This window comes from Rhinichthys klamathensis, unplaced genomic scaffold (assembly GCF_029890125.1).
Source record: "Rhinichthys klamathensis goyatoka isolate OS25496 unplaced genomic scaffold, OSU_Roscu_1.1 h1tg000343l_1, whole genome shotgun sequence".
Classification (NCBI taxonomy): domain Eukaryota; kingdom Metazoa; phylum Chordata; class Actinopteri; order Cypriniformes; family Leuciscidae; genus Rhinichthys; species Rhinichthys klamathensis.
Genome location: NW_026606857.1, coordinates 513,499 through 527,500, shown reverse-complemented (window position 1 = coordinate 527,500; position 14,002 = coordinate 513,499).

The following is a 14,002-nucleotide window of genomic DNA, read 5'->3' as shown; positions in this document are numbered from 1 at the left end:
TGTGAATAACCTGAGCACAGCTTATGACAAAAAGACTTGGGACCCAGGTGTAGAGTCCAAATCCAAACTATAAAGTTTGACAAATGTGTGCAGGAAAGACCATCCCGCTTTAGACCATTATGCTTTAGACCATTACACACATCCTGGAGAGAAACTCCTGACAGGAGAGCCTTAAATGCTGCCATACTTCTGGTGGAGTGGGCCCTGACCTTCCTCAGGTGAAGGAAGGTCACGCACCTTGTGGGCCTTAGAGATAGCCTCCACTATCCACTTACTTGATGTCTGCTTGGAAGCTGGGGAACCCTGTCTGGGTGAACGTCTCGGTTACGTTACGTTGGATGACGACGAATGGGGTTTCGCTTAGAAAGCCTATCGACTTCGAGTATACAAAACGAGCCAATGGCAAAGAAATGCCATGGGTCTGCAGAATTTGCATAGCATATCTCCGCCTTACCTCGTGGGTATAAAAGGAGAACGCCGGCAATATGCAGATATGTTTCTTCGCTGAGGAGCAAAGACTGAGCTCAGGCGATCCCCACGGTACAGCAGAAGTGGCAGGCAGACGTAACGTCTCCGTTCCCTACTCAGGGAACTCGGAGGGGACATGGAGAATACACATATGACCCGAAGGAATGCATATGGAGAACACTGGGGTGTCCAGCCGCAGGTGGAATATTTCAACCCCAGGGGTGGCAAGGTGGCTTGCCGAGGGAAAGACACATGCTCAGAGAGGCTTACAGTGGAAATACACATGTGGGGGTCGCTCAGGGGAGGGACCTTGCACACGTGAGGCACCTAGCCGACGCTCAGGCAAAAGACACTGGCGCCGACGTCAGGAGTGCTGGAGGAACTCAGGGCTTTCGGGGAAGGTCACCTGAGGAGAATATCGCACGTATCCAGTCCGTGGAGTGGAATGGCGAGCAAGCGAAGACACCTCAGCGGGTCCAGTACTAGCTGGTTGATGCGAGTACATGAGAGGACACAGGCTCCACTCGGAGATTGTAGAATCTGGGGAATGTGTTGGGTGTCGCCCAGCCTGCAGCTCTGCAGATGTCTGTTAGCGAGGCGCCATGCGCTAGAGCCCAAGAGGACTCCACACTCCGGGTGGAGTGGGCAGTCACACCAAGGGGGCACGGTCGACCTTGCTGCTGGTATGCCAAAGCAATGGCGTCCACTATCCAGTGAGACAGCCTTTGCTTGGAGAGAGCCTTTCCCTTCAGCTTCCCACCATAACAGACAAGGAGCTGGTCTGAGGTCCTGAAACACTGCGTTCTGTCTACTTAGGCGCGGAGAGCACGTACTGGACAGAGCAGTGCCAAGGCTGGGTCTGCCTCGGGCACATATTGAAGCCGGGGTCTCAGGATCACGTGAGAGTAAGCCGGCCCGAATTCCAGGCACGCTTCGTCAACGGAGAATGCGTACAGGTCCCCTATCCTCTTGATGGAGGCCAATGCAACTAGGAGCGCTGTCTTCATTGACTTTCTTTAGCTCCACTGATTGCAAAGGCTCAATGGGAGCACTCTGCAGGGCAGTTAGAACCACTGAGAGGTCCCAAGAGGGAACGAGAGGAGGGCGAGGAGGATTCAGTCTCCTCGCTCCTCTCAGGAACCTGACGATCAGGTCGTGCTTCCCAACAGACTTACCTTCTACCATATCATGGTGTGCAGCAATAGCGGCAACATATACTTTGAGGGTGGAGGGAGACAGCCTTCGCTCCAACCCATCTTGAAGGAAGGAAAGCACGACACTGATCGAACATCTCCGGGGGGCTTCTCGGCGAGAAGAGCACCAGTTGACGAAGAGGTTCCACTTCAACACGTAGAGGTGTCTCGTGGACGACGCTCTAGCAGAAGTAACGGTACTCTAACCTGCCTCGTGCCATAGGGTGCCCCGTCCCTGAGAAAGGAAGTCCTTCCTCAGAGGAATTGGCCAGGGAGGTGCTGTCGCGATTAGTACAAGTTCGGAGAACCAGGTCCGGGTGGGCCAGTGTGGCACGACCAGAATGACCTGCTCCTCGTCCTCCCTGACCTCGCGCAAGGTCTGCGCAAGGAGGCTCACTGGGGGAAACACATATTTGCGGCCCCACGGCCAGCTGTGCGCCAGTGTATCCGTGCCTAGCATGCCCTCGGTCAGGGAATAATACAGGGCGCAATGGGTCGAGTCGTGAGAGGCAAACAGATCTATCTGTGCGTCCCCGAACTGGTCCCAAACCAGCTGAACCGACTGGGGATGGAGTCACCTTTCTCCAGGGAGGGGCTGAAACCGTGGGAGCTCGTAGGCTGCACAGTTCAGGGCTCCAGGAATAATGGCTCAAAGCGACCTCAGATGCTTCTGACTCCATAAGAGGTGGCGGGCGAGTTGCGACATACGGCGCGAGCGCAGACCACCTTGATGGTAGATGTACGCTACTGACGCGGTAATGTCAGAGTGGGCTAGTACGCGTTGACCTTGAGCAACGCAAGAGCGGTGCAGAACAAGGCATAATGCCAGCAACTCGAGGCAATAGACATGCTAAGGGCGCTAGGTCCTGTCCATGAGCTGGCGGCAGCGTGTCCATTGCGCATGGCGCCCCAGCCCATGGTGGAGGCATGTGTTGAGAACAACATGCCCGGAAGCTCATTCCAGGGGCACTAGCCCGTAGAAACTGAGGTTCAACCACGGGGTGAAGGTCTGACGGCAGGTCGGAGTAACTAGTACTCGGAGCACGCCGTGTTGCCATGCCCACCTCGGGACTCGGTCGCGAAGCCAAAGCTGAAGCGGTCTCATATGAGCAATCCGAGCGGCGATGTTGCGGCTACGGACGCCATATGCCCCAGGAGCCTCTAAAAAACTTCAGTGGAACCGCACTCTTGCGCTTGATTGTCTCAGGCAAGTCAGCAGTGGCCGAGTGGAGAAGGCGACCAAGTCAGTACCGAGAAAAGAGATCCTTTGCACGGGGCAAAGTTTACTCTTTTCCCAGTTGATCCGAAGGCCCAGACGAGCTAGGTGCCGGAGCACTGGGTCCCTGTGTTCGCAAACCCGGTCTCGAGAGTGAGCTAGGATAGCCAGTCGCCGAGAAAGTTCAGGATGCGAACCCCGTGTTCCCACGGAGGAACAGGGGCTGCCTCGACAACCTTTGTGAAGGCGCGAAGAGACAGGGCTAGCCCGAATGGGAGAACAGCGTACTAATATGCGCGTCCCCTGACAGCAAACCGTAGGTACGGTCTGAGTCAAAGGAGAACGGAGACATAAAAGTAGGCATCCTTCAGGTCGATCGCTGCAAACCAATCCTGTGGCCGCACACATTCGAAAATGCGTTTGGCCAGGAGCATCTTGAACGGCAGCCTGTAAAACCCGGACCTCATTTCGGCTGGAGGGACAGTCTCGATCATACCCTTCGCCAGTAGGGTAGCAACCTCCGCTCTCATGATAGGGGCATAGCCACCGACCATAGTGGAGCGGACTCCCCTGAAGTGGGGAGGAGACCGTGCGAACTGAATCGCATAGCCGAGCGTTCGCATGACCCAGCGGAACAGATTGGAAAGCTCTAGCCAGGCTCCCAAGAACTGTGCCAACGGAGTCAAGCGAACCACAGACGTCCCCTCGGTGGTGCAGCGAAGCGGAATGACCGGCCCGGACGTGGACGGCATAGCGGCCCGGTGTGGGGGCATGGTCATCATCCGCGCCCTGACAGAGGAGGCCAGGGAAGGACCAGCGTTCCGTGGGGGCCTGTTCTGCCAGGGTTCTGGCGACAGAGGGGACGGCGCGCACTGTCATCCGACTCTGAAACAGAGGAGGACGAGGGGTGCACGGCTCGAGGGCGGCGCACCGTGTCGTCCGAGAACTCTGTGCTCAGAGAAGGGAGAGTCAGTTCTTTCTGAGAAAAGAAGATTCTCCCCCGGCCCTCCACCGGGGGAAGGAGTGGGCCTGCTACCACCTCCTGGAAAGAACTGAGTCCCATCTCTGAGGAGCCCGTCTCAGGAGCACCGCTTAGCCCGGCGTTTAGCGGGGGGTGGGGCTGGAGAGGGCTGTGGTGCCTACCTGTGGCTTCCTCCACAACACAGCCCAGTGAAGGCTGCTACTGGGGCTGTGCGGGAGGGGTGGGAACCGCGGGAAGGGGCCCTTGGCGGTGGGCAGACTGAGGGATCTGAGCCGACGGCGGGGCAGCAGCGAGCCGTCGGGGCAGAATATATTGGAAAGCCTTAGTCTGCTCCTGGGCGGTTGAGAACTGTTTGGCAAAGTTCTCAACCGCACCGCCGAAGAGGCCGGCCTGGGATATGGGGGTGTCGAGCAAACGAGTCCGGTCAGCACCCCGCACATTAGCCAGGTTCAGCCACAGGTTCGTTCCTGGACCACATTGGTGGACATCACCTGACCCAGGGAGCGTGCGGCCACTTTCGTCGCTCGGAGAGAAAGGTCAGTGGCGGCGCGCAGCTCATTATAGAGCCCTTGGTCAGTCCTGCCCTCGTGCATGTCCCTGAGTATCTGGGCCTGGTAGACCAGCAGAATGGCCATGGCATGCAGTGAGGCGGCTGTCTGTCCTGTAGGCTTCGGACGGGTGCTTAGGATCGCGCCGAGAAGAAGCACTCTAACGACAACCGGGGGGACCCCAGTGTCCCCATGGGTAGTGGCCCCGTCGAGGGAAGGAAGGGCGGAGGAGATCAACGAGGGATCGACAAATGCCATATGCACACCCAAAAGTGGCAGCACTGTCGAATCTTCACTACCTGAAGATTCTAGCCCGCCCTGTGATGCTGCGATGGACAACAGATCCAATTCTGGAGCGTCAAGGGAAACCCGCGGGGCATCCGAAAATAGACCCGGGGGAATCCCCTGAACACGCGCGGGTTGAGTCACTGAAGAGGGGGGCGTGGTCCACGGACAAACAGTCGGCGACTTGTTCCACACTCTCACCCTCAGGTCACCCTGGCCGCCAGCTGAAGTAGCACCTCACGTGGAGAGTGTTAGATTGGGGTGTGGATGAGGGGACTCTCTCTCTAACGAGATCATTGAGTCTCGACCGTAATGACGCGATGGTCACGTTCCCGCGGGGAGAACACGAGTCATCCACAAACGCTGCTCTAGCGTGATCAAGCCCAAGCATGCAGAGCAGAGAATGTGTCCATCAAAATCGGAAATGAGTCCACCGCAACCAGAAATGCACGGGCGAGCCGTCTTTAAAAAGACGTGCCGCGTGCAAGCTCTTTTGTGAGAGGAGAAAAAAACTCTGCGATGTTGAAGCGAGCAGGGAGAAACATACTCACTGGCAGATCACTGCACAGATCAGCAGGCAATGTGAACTCGCTGCAGATCGCCGTCACACCAACAACGGAGAGAGTGGCTCGTCTCATAGAGCGAAGTCAGAAATAGCTGTGGAGTGAAGAGATACTCTTGGCTCCGAAGCGAAAACATATCTGCATATTGCCGGCGTTCTCCTTTTATACCCACGAGGTAAGGCGGAGATACGCTATGCAAATTCCGCAGACCCATGGCATTTCTTTGCCATTGGCTCGTTTTGTATAGTCGAAGTCGATAGCCTTTTAAGCGAAACCCCATTCGTCGTCATCCGACGTAACTCGGAGTGACAACGAAAGGGAACTGAAGCATACCAATAGCTGTTCTGATTTACAGCATTGAGCTGTCCTGTGAATGTAACATTGAAGAGCCCTAACAGGGCAAAGCAAATTTAGCTTCTCATGGTCTGCCGACACAAAAGGAGGTGGCGAAGCTGGATGCATGAGGGAGAATCAGAGCGGACAATGTGTTGTCTCCTCGGATGTAAACAAGTCCACTTACGCCTGGCCAAACTTCTTACAAATTAACTTCTCCACCTTAGGGTGGAGTCTCCATTTCCCGGGGCTCAGCCCCTGCCTCGAGAGGATGTCTGCTGATTTACCTACAACTGCAGCCTAGCCTGAAAGGGATGCATCCGTCGTTAGTGTCTTGCGATGACAAGAGGCCCCTAACACAGGTCCCTGGGACAGAAACCAAGGCTTCTTCCACATCACTAGGATTCTAAGGCATCTGCATGTAATCCTGATGGTGTGGAATGGTTTGCCCCATCAGGGAGAACCCCTTGGTTTGAGACACCACTGTAATGGTCTTATTTACAGAAGGCCAAAAGGAGTCACGTTGGACGTGGCTGCCATGAGTCCCAACAGTCTCTGAAACTGTTGAAACACAGTGAGAGGTTTGCCTAGTTTGGTTCTGCCTACGGCTAAAAGGATCAACTCGATACGAGCAGGGGACAGTTATGCCTGCATAGTAGTTAAGTCCCACACTACTCCTAGAAAAGTCTCTGTAGTGGAGAAAGCACACTGTTCTTGGAGTTCAGCCTTAACCTCAGACACCTTACAGTATATGAGCGAGGACAACATTTCTATGCAGAATCACCATCTCCACTGACTGAGCCAGAATCAGCCAGTCTTCTATGTAGTTGAGAATATGGATGCCCTGGAGTCGCAATGGAGGCAGCGCTGCATCTATGCACTTTGTGAAGGTGTGGGGTGACAATGCTAGGCCGAAAGGAAGAATGCAGTATTAGTATGCTTCACCCTCGAAAACGAACCTGAGAAACTTCCTGTGTTGAGGAAGGATGGATTTATGGAAGTATGCATCCTTTAGATCTATTGTGACAAACCAGTCCTCGGATCTGATTTAAGTCCTGGTAAGGCTGATAGTTAACATCTTGAACCTGAACGTTCAGATGCCGAAGATCTAGTATGGAACACAACCCCCCATTCTTCTTGGGAACTATGAAGTACTGGCTGCATAACCTGGAGTCTCTTCCGGGAGGAGGAATACGTTCTATAGCCTCCTCTGCCAAAGAGACTAAACCTCCTGTTCCAGCAGCACCTGAGCCTGCTCTGGGCTGACTATCGTGGATAGTACTCCCTTGAACAGGGTAAATTGAACTGAATTCTTTACGTTCTTTTAGAGGGCTGCAATGAGATTGGGATCCCGCGGGACCCAGCGCAAATCTCGAGGGAGCGGGCGGTTTTACCTTTGCTGCGGGTGGGAGTGGGCGGTCAAAAAGAACAGCGTGGGTCCAAGAAAGGAGTCAACAAATGAAGTTCACTGCAGTCGATAAGTAACATTCTCTTCCTCCATAGCAGGCTAGGCCAAGTGATTCATTATTTAATGTATGATTAATGTATGAAATGTATTTGATTATGTACATTTAAATGTATTAACTTTAAATGTAATATCAAATCACAACTACTGTTAAAATTATAATCAAGTATTTTTAATGTGCTTAATATATGACATTAATACAAAGTGCACTTTTAAAAAAAGTGTACTTACTGTAAGTGTGTTTAGAAGCATTCATGAAAGTGTACTCTCAGTACATTTAAGTGGCCTTTTAATTCATTAATATTGTATAATCTGCAAATGCAATTTTTAAATTTTTTTTTTTTAATTTTTACACTACAAGTGCATATTCAATATAATTAAACATGCTTCTTTTTCACAATGGAATGAACTAATACAGTAGAATAAACTAGAATTTTACTTTCCAATGTCTCTTAAACCAATTCATTAGAATTAATCATACCTTCCAACATCACTTCTGAGAGAACAAGCCGTATAGAAGGAAATGGGAGCTCTAGTGCAAGTTCTACCGGGAAGACTAATGTCACGTCATTCATTAACCACAGATCTAGCCAATCATCACTCAACATATGGAGTATATAAATCCGGTTAACACACAATTCTACGTTCGCAGATACTGATGCCGGCGTTCACCCCCATCCTCCCCACCACCACCAGGTCAGTCAGGGACTGCAAGTATCTGCTACCCCCCGGATTTGGACGGGGCCTACGCCAAAGAACTTTATAATTAAATTTTATTTGCACTTGTTTGCAACACAAGTCAAGTCAAGTCACCTTTAGTTATATAGCGCTTTTTACAATACAGATTGTGTCAAAGCCACTTCACAGTGATAAAATGAAAATAATACAACAAAGTTTGTTTCTAGAAGAAAATTGCGTCATCGTCCACCTTAAAGCTGCTGTCCGTAACTTTTTTGGGTTAAAAATTATCCAAAATAATAATAATTAAAAAAAACATAACCAGCCAGTGTTAAAAAATATCTGCTTGCTTTTGCCCGATTCAAAACGGTTAGCTTGTAATAATGATTTTAATTCCAGTGGTACTGGTGGATTTCCGCGGGAAATTCGAGCATGTCTTTGCGTCATTACGTCACATCTGTACACATAAAGAAGGCGTCCCGGTCGGCTATATTGCGTGAGGATGTTGGAGGTGGACATTTTTAGCCTTTTCTCACAGCATTAAATAATTAAACTTATGGCGGATCCAGAAAGGTTCAAACGACAATCACCAGTGACAACTGGACATTCACCACTTGTAAAACCCCAAATAATTCGGACTTCGGAGTGGGTAGAGAAAAAAGAGACTGCAACTGGCCCACGCGAAAACAAGGATAAACATCGGTTCAAAACGGACGCAGAGACGGCTTTTTTTCTTTTAGGACAGGTAAGACATTTCAATAGTTCAATCGTGTAACAGTAGCACACTTGTTCGCTTAATTCACACAGTTACGGAGTTTCCTGTCTTTATTCGTTTAGCTATTATGGTAAATATTTTGTGCTAGCTATGAGAGGGAGCAATTCACCTCTACTCCAAGCAAACCAAACCGGCCTCCTCCGAAATTATATATAGTTTTAAATATGCATCGGATTACAGATACGTGTTTTTTTTTTTTGTTTTTTTTATTTCAAAGAAAACCAGTAAAGAAACATTAATTTATTGGTATGACAATTAGAAATTAGACTGCACAGAAATAGAAACTGAACTACAGGGTAATCATAATACACATTAAATGTAGTCACAATGCTGATGTTGATAATTTGAGAACAAAGTATAATTTGAAAGGTTTGACGCGATCGTTATATTTAATCAGCACGATTTACTGCAAGGCTTTCCCCCCTTAGTTGATGTGGATGTTACTTACTTGTTCAGATGACATTTTCCGATGAAAATTCGTATGTTGTCATGGTCATACTGTAGGCCTACTTCCAAAAGTAGAATGTGTGATTCTGAATGCCAGTTTCCACATCGGCGCGGTGACTGACAGACTCGCAGTCTCAAAACATTGTGTTCATCCGCGCTGTTTCATGCCGATGTGCAACTCACGCAAAGTTAATAATTCCGCGAATAACTGCAATTACAGATTTCAAACAGAGATGGCGACAAAGAGGAAAAATGCCGGACTGCAGCTTTAAGTAATGCAGATCAATAATATTGTTGAATATTAAATTAAATGTCCCCAACTAAGCAGAGGTGGGTAGTAACGAAGTACATTTACTTCGTTACATTTACTTGAGTATTTTTTTGGAAAATTTTTACTTTTAAGAGTAGATTTAATTGTGGGTACTTTTACTTTAACTCAAGTACACTGTAAAAAATAAAATCGTAAAAAAAACGGTCAATGACTGGCAGCTACGGCTGCCAAACAAAAACCGTAAAAATAAAGTAAAATATCCTAATTTAAATTGAGTGCAAAAAACTTTTCCAAACTTTGTCCTTAAATGTTTTACAGAAAAACACTGTTATTTTACAGTTATTTCCTGAATTATTATGATCAAACACCTTCACTGTGAAAAAAAGGTCAAATGACTGTCAGCAATGGCTGCCATACAAAAACCATAAAATGAATGTAAAATATCCCAATTTAAATAAATAATATTGCAGAAATCTTCATTAAGCTTTTTAACAGAAACACAATTATTTCACATATATATATATATATATATATTTACTGAATTTTTACTAAAAAACTTATTCACTGTAAAAAGAAAATATCTTGCTATAAACTACATGCATGATTTACTGTGATTATATGTCATCAGCAACTACACAGTTACTGTCTGTTAAACAAAGCAACACGCAGCATTTCATCAGTGTTTCTATGCTCATCCTGGACTGAAGCTCAGGCTCTACTCTTCAACACAATGGTGACACACAAAACACACCATACAGAAACACTTTACATCCCAACAGAACATTAAACACTAACAGATCTGTCAAAATCTCAGCATCTACACTTATTACAATCCTTCTTTCATACTAACATTCTTATTGAGAACTAACAGAGGTTTAAAAGTTGATATTTTATTGAAAATAATAAAGTTTGATGTCACCATGATAGAGATCAGTGCTGGCTTTAGTTAAGCTCTTGACCCTTCAGATATTAACATTAATTTTTCTCTGGCTGCTTTAACTGTGTGTCTCTGATACATATTTGTTATTGAAGGAAACTGAGAGAAACTCAGATCAGATGATGTTGGTCACTTATTAGTGATAATAATCATCAAGCAGTTGTCTGCTTTATAGATACCACCTGATTGGTATGACTTATTACTGACTGATTAAGTTGTAAAATATTATTTGTTAATTTAGAATGCCAGTATTGCTGTAGAAGATCCTGCAATGCTGTGATATTAAGATTTTATGAAGTCATTATGCAGAAAATGTTTTGACAGGATCATTCAGACTCACTCAGACATCAATAAATAGCGTATGAATCTCAACAATGGTGACAATGAAAACAATTCTGACCTATTATAAAGTCACAAAAAGGCTTTGGTGATTGTCACCATTGTTGAGATTCATATGTTGATTCTTGATGTCTCTCTACTCCTAACAAAATAAACCAACTCAAAACATTTTATGTAGAATATATATTTTTTTTAATTTGAGATTGCTATAATACTGATGCCACAATATTTAAAAAAATCATGTGAAAAAAGTATGATATTGATAATTGCCTTTGTATAACACTAAAGTCCATCTATATATAATTTATTCACAGCTAATAGAGATTTGACTGTCATATCAGTGAATCAGATCATCATATGATGACTATAAAATCATCAATAAATGACCAAGATCATCTTATATTTTCTCTTGCAATTATTGCCATAATAAATGTGCATCAAAACACAGTTGAAGCAGCCAGAGAAAAACTGTTGTTAAAACTCAAGAGTCATGAGCCCAACTAAAGCAAACACTGATCTCAATCATGGTGACATCACATTTCTGTTAAAGTTTTTTACACTTTATTTAAATTAGGATATTTTACTTTAATTGTAAGGTTTTTGTTTGGCAGCCATAGCTGCCAGTAATTTGACCCTTTTTTTACGATTTTTTTTTCACTGAAGGTATATGATTGTTATTTTACAGGTATATCCTGAATTATCACAGTCTTTTTCAGTTTATTTAGTTTAGGATGTTTTACTTTAATGTTACAGTTTTTTGGGGGCTGCCAGTCATTTGACCGTTTTATCATTTAACTGTTTTGTTACTGTTTAATTACAGATTATATTTGTAATTTTACATACATTTTTATGTAGTTTAAGAAAACAGAAAAAATACTGTATGAAAAATACAATCAATTTCCTGTATAAAAAATGTGAATTACTGCAATTTGTCATTAATGTCACAATACCTAAAATAACAGCTGAATTTTTATTTTACAGATATTATTTGTAATTTTACAGTGTTTTGAGTACAATTTAAAAAGAAAGAAAATTATCGTCAAAAAATCACAGTTATTTTCTGTAAAATTAGGATTTTTTTTTACAGTGTACATTTCTAATGAAAAAACTGTACTTTTACTTCGTTACGTTGGGCGACGTTCCTCTCGTTACTTTATTTTAATGCAATATGTTGTTAAAAGCGTAGTTTATTCTAAGCGCGCGCTCTCTCTTTTTTTCTGGGCATGAGCGATGCTCAATTCACAAATGAATCACTCTTTTGAGTCGATTCTGTTCAAAGACTTCATCAAAGTTGGGCAGATCTGTCTAAATCGGTTCGCGAATCAGTTTGAATGATCTGTTCAGTTTCCCGCACGCACTGAATCGTCTCGGAGTCGTAATAACAGGAAGATTTAAGAACATCAAGAGCGTTGCATGAAGTGGCGGTCCACAGTCTACAGTACAGTCTAGAAAGTAAATCTGCAAATGCATCATATTTTTTGCCAGCGATGAAGATCTTTATTAGTTGAACATCTTCGTATGTTACTTCGTAAGCTGTCTGTGAATGAATTATTCCACACAACGATACATTCGATTTCATTTCATTCAGGCAATACATTTTACAACCAAACAGATTATTACGCCATATAGCACTACTACAAAGTATGACATTACCCTTTTATGCGAACTCGACTTGAAAACGAATGCCTTTGCCTGCCTTATTAGACACAGTTAACCAGTTTAAAGATACTTTCATAAATATAGCCTACATTTAAATACATTTTGGAGAACAGACAGAAGAAGATCCTTGCATTTGATCGTTGTTTGTGTTGGGCATGACATGACTGCGAGCACATGTGCAGAGTTCTAACACTTTCTAATCTGTGTCAATGGTTCCCACCCCTTTACATATGAATGCAAAACTCCATAGAGTCACTTTATTCCGACATTGCAATAATCCAAATGTAGTTGTATAAGTTATACTATTATACAAACCAAAGGACAGGCAATGGTTTTCGGGCTATAGATATAATATACAGATATACAGAAATAATGTTTGTCTCTTCTGTTTTTGTTGCAAAGATAGCTTATCTAATTATGATAATTTTAGTCATTAAAATGAAAAAAATATCTAAATAATATCATGTTATATATATATATATATATATAGGCCTATGTGATCCAAAGTAGTAACTAACTACTTGAGTAGTTTTTTCAGTGGATACTTTTTTACTCTTACTCAAGTAACTTTTAAGATTATTACTTTTACTTTTACTTTGAGTAAATATTTCTATAAGTACTTGCACTTTTACTTGAGTACAGTTTTTGGATACTCTACCCACCTCTGGCCAAAAGCCAAGTCAACAGTGGCAAGGAACCAAAACTCCATCAGGTGACCGAATGGAGAAAAAAACCTTGGGAGAAACCAGGCTCAGTCGGGGGCCAGTTCTGGCCAACGAACGAACTGTGTATGATTATGATTCAGGCAGCATTACAGGTCAGAAGTCAGATTGGATCCGAATATTTATCCAGTTCCATCTGGTTGGAAGTCGGAGTCATCACGCCGTTATGGAGACGAGTTTGTTGAGGATCAGTGCCGAAGGCTGTTGAGTCGATGAGGCCTTAACAGGGCTGATGAGGCTGGCACTTCAGGGATGCGTTGTGGATGGGTCCAGGCGCAGGTCCACCATCTGATCCGGCTGACTTCAGTATACCTAGGGGAGAGACTAGTTGACACTTCAGGACTGCGTTGGCATCGTGTCCAGGCGCTGGCCCTTCCTCAGATCGGGATCCGGCCTGGATCCGGCGGACAACCAATCAGTATACTGCAAGCAAAGAGTCAGGTGGGCAAGTGCCTGCCCTTGGATTGGTGGAAGCTAGCCTTTCTAGTAAAGCCTGGAACACACCAAGCCGACACAGACGAACTAGCACTGATGAAAGCCGACTGTGTTTTCGCCTCGCGTCGCTGTAAAAAGCTGCACTTGAACACACCGAGAGAACTACTGCCGACTGTAAGCTAGAATGCGCGTTCTGCACCTGCGTGTAAATGAGACAACTGTCTATTTTTGCAAATATATTCGTCTATATTCGTCATTCAAAAAGGGAAACTGACTCTGCAGGCTGCAGATACACATACCATAAACAAAGCAGTGCGTGCTCACCGTTTTGAATATCAATCCTGCTAAACACTTTCTTTATTCCACTCTGCTCATGTTAATATTGAAATATTCGCCAAGGAACACTCAAGTAAGATGACGTAACATAAGAACAGCCTTCTATCTGTACCGTCTTGACTTCTTTGCTCGCTATTTTGCTATTATTCTCGTGCACTGACTCTTTCACTAAGCTGAACAGCCAATCAGAGTTCCCTCTTTCACCGACGGCCCAACGGGCGATTCAACATGTCGAATCGGCCGAAAAAAAGCCGACGACGACCAATTTCAGCCGACGGTGCGGAACACACTGAGAAAACTTAGTCGGCCGACGCACGTGTGTTTCAGGCTTAAAACAATAGACGTTTACC